We start from the raw sequence: 3,871 nt of genomic DNA on the forward strand, positions 1-3,871 counted from the left end.
GCACAGTGGGACCTACATGCATGCCCTCCTGCACTGTGGAACTCACCTGAAAAATAGGGTCCACCTTAACATTGGCACCTGCACCATGGGCTCATCTGCATACTGGGACCTGCAAACTTAAGCCATTCTGCACTGTGGAGCCCACAGCACAGAGGGAATCTCTAGACTTGCTTTTACAGCCTCGAAGCAAGTATGTGACCAACAAGTACATAAAAGTCCTAATTTCTCTGTTACAGAGACTGCAAGCCACAAATAAGAAAGCTGATCAAGTGGACAAAGAATATGTGAAGACCTTCATGTACAGTACTGTATATATGAGTCATATGCCTACTATGCCAACAAGTAATACAGCGAGCAAAGTGCCATATCTCCCATGGCTTTTAAACATTGTGCCATTGTAGTTTGGCAGGCTAACAGTACAGACACGTAGCTGTATAACGAGCCAGAATGTAACGGTCTGTCACAGCTGTGGTGGCTTTGAGGCAACAGAAGACTCACGAAACAAGTGTATGCCTCATGCTTAGCCAATCATCTACGAGAGTGTTTTCAATTTGCATCAAATTAATTACCATTAGCTTGCAGGTGGCTGAATCTGAAATGAATTTAATTTAAATATGCCTTTTAGTATTTTTCCTCATATGGAGGTACCCTGATGGCAGCTTTTTAAACTTTTACTAATGATAAGAATAATGTAAGGATTCCTATTGTTTGATTTCAATTTATCCACCTATAATGACTATGCAATTTGCATATCCAGTCAGCATTATGTCATAATGTCCTTTACCTGACGGGGTGATATGACATAGACTGACCCAGTGTTAGGGATCAGACACAACACCATAGACTCAGATGATCCAAGTCTTCCTATTCCTTCTCAACATCATTGTTTAACTGTCTGTCATTATAAGGCTCTCTATCATGTAAGGGTCCTGCTTATAAACTTTTTTCCTGATAAGAACTGCTCTAGGATGAGCTTTACAAACCTTAGACCATAAACAAGTTGTGAAATCATAATACTGGTCCTGGACCTGTGCTTGTGTAGCACATGAAGATGTGCAAATCTTACTTCTCAGCCTAAAGTGTCCGCAATTGTGCCACCGAATAGTTAGCTTCAGGGGGGCGGTCACGTGTGCTAGCAAGGGTTCGAGGCGAGCCTCGGTGTGAGCCGAATCATGAGGAAGTGGTACTCGCTAAGCATGCAGCGTGACGTTCTTTACTTTTGGAGTAATCTCCAGTCTCCACCAGCACAACTCTGGTACCATAATCTGTAGTGAGTATTGGTTGAGTTGAGTCCGTGGCAGAGTTTCCTGGAAGCTGACCGCTCTCCTGTTATTTGGCCTTGCTGCTCAGAGGGTACATTAGGTCATTGCAGGAGAGAGAGGAATACAGAGAGAAAGAAAGAAAGAATGAGGGGAAGAGAGAGAGGGACAAGTGCACATACAGTGGAGACCTTCTGATGCTATACTGAACATACTGAAACATATACCATGGGAAATGCGCTCTACTCGACCAATCACTAGCAGTACAGGATGTCATGTGATTGTAGTATCTCTTATTAGTGGGATTTGGTCTTGTAGCTTTTTGAAGTGGTCATTCAGCCTGCTCATTTGAAGGGATTGTGTGTGTGTGTGTGTGTGTGTGTGTGTGTGTGTGTGTGTGTGTGTGTGTGTGTGTGTGTGTGTGTGTGTGTGTGTGTGTGTGTGTGTGTGTGTGTAGTGTTTGTATATATGTATGTCTGTAGTGTCTGTGAGTGTCTGTGTCTAATGTCTGCATCTGTGTGTGTTTAGTGTCTGTGTCTTCCAGTTCGTTACCTGAACACCTCTATATAAGATGTTGCAACAGACAGTCTCCTTTACTGAATAACCAGCGGCCAGTAGCTTGGAGAAACTTTTACATTTTTTCAATAGGAAAACTGCGATTAGCCTAATCTCTCACCTTGATATTTATGTCACTACACACAAACTGCTTACTCCTTAACTTCTTTGAAGTACTGAAAAGCGGCTATTGTTGGAAGAGAACCCCCCTCCCCAGACTTATCACCGGAGCGAATAATATGTTTGGAAGTATGGGACAAAGGAATATGAATTTGAGAATGTTGTAATGGGAATAATGATTGGAACTATGGGAATTTAAGTGATTGGAGTGGAAATGTTAAGAATGTAAATACGCTCATTATGGTAATTTTTGGCATAGGAATGAGACAGACACAGTGTGAGACGGAGGGCAAATATGATGGATGGTAGATTACCTGAGACCAGGTTTCCTTCTGTAACTGTCTGCTTGCCGTCACAGGAAAAACACATGGTCTCACACGCACACACAAACTGTCAGTTTAGGTTGATAGAATGGAGTTGACTATACTTAACACGTGGAAAATATGACAACCGTGTTGGTCACAAGACTTCGCTGCAATCAGGCAATGCCAAATATTTGCCTTTTTCATTAAATCTCCTCCCCCTCTCTCCCCCTCTCTCCCCCTCTCGCTAATGGTGGTTTGTTTGCTATACTAGGGGAGTTCGTTTAGTGGAAGCTCCATTATGGTTACACACTGCTTGCTCTGGTTAACCTGTTCTGCACTGTTATGTGTGTCACCACCATCTACCCTACTGTCATACTATTCTTACTGATGTATCATGCCTTGTTACACACATATTCTTAACTCACTGATCATAATAACAATAATGACAATGGTGACGATGGTGAGGATATGGGCAAAGGTGGGAATGATGATGATAATGGTGACAATGATGATGATTATGACATCTCCAAACATTATGATGTAATCTCCTTGGCCACAGTTTTACAGCGCCACATATTTCCTTAGCCATTAGAGAACGTCATTAAAGGCTATACTGTTGACTGCCACAAGCCCATAGTAAACACAACATCTATCTTCCTTAGCAACTCAGCCCTGCCACTTTAAGGCCGGACCCAATTACAGTAGCTCTAATTACAGGAGTATATGTGTGTGTGTGTGTGTGTGTGTGTGTGTGTGTGTGTGTGTGTGTGTGTGTGTGTGTGTGTGTGTTTTGTGCGAGCCTGTGTGTGTGTGTGTGTGTGTGTGTGTGTGTGTGTGTGTGTGTGTGTGTGTGTGTGTGTGTGTGTGTTTTGTGCGAGCCTGTGTGTGTGTGTGTGTGTGTGTGTGTGTGTGTGTGTTTTGTGCGAGCCTGTGTGTGTGTGTGTGTGTGTGTGTGTGTGTGTGTGTGTGTGTGTGTGTGTGTGTGTGTGTGTGTGTGTGTGCGTGTGTGTGTGTGTGTGTGTGTGTGTGTGTGTGTGTGTGAGCCTGTGTGTGTGTGTGTGTGTGTGTGTGTGTGTGTGTGTGTGTGTGTGTGTGTGTGTGTGTGTGTGTGTGTGTGCGCGTGCATGTAGTCAGATGGTACTTCCCTTGGCTAACCTATACATTTCAGCTACTGTAGCGTGGTCTTCAGCAGGTGTATCTTGTGTATCCAGCACGTTAAAGAGTATCCCACACATGAGATCCCTCATTCAGTTACATCAAAGTTAATGGAAAGACACTGGAGGAAACATTAAAATGGAGGAGAATGAAGTGAGAATGACAAAGAAGAGAAACAGTTCCAGAACTACCACACCAGCAGAGCAGAGCCACTTTCTAAGAACCTTTTTTCTCTTTCCCCTAACTCTTTCCTGCCAACGTTCAGAGTTATATTTGGCTTCTTTCAACTCTCTGCCCTCATTTGTAAACGGCCACTTCCGCTGCCAAGCCAGGCAGGATGGTGTAATACAGCATGTTGTAAAACAAAAGTTAAAAAATCCTGTTGTTTTTATCATAACTTACTGGTATCCAGTTACCTGCAAGTTACCGTAAAAAAAGGTATAGTAGTTACTGTACATTCCAAAGAAACTTTGGTTT

This window comes from Salmo salar, chromosome ssa15, assembly GCF_905237065.1.
Source record: "Salmo salar chromosome ssa15, Ssal_v3.1, whole genome shotgun sequence".
Taxonomy (NCBI): Eukaryota; Metazoa; Chordata; class Actinopteri; order Salmoniformes; family Salmonidae; genus Salmo; species Salmo salar.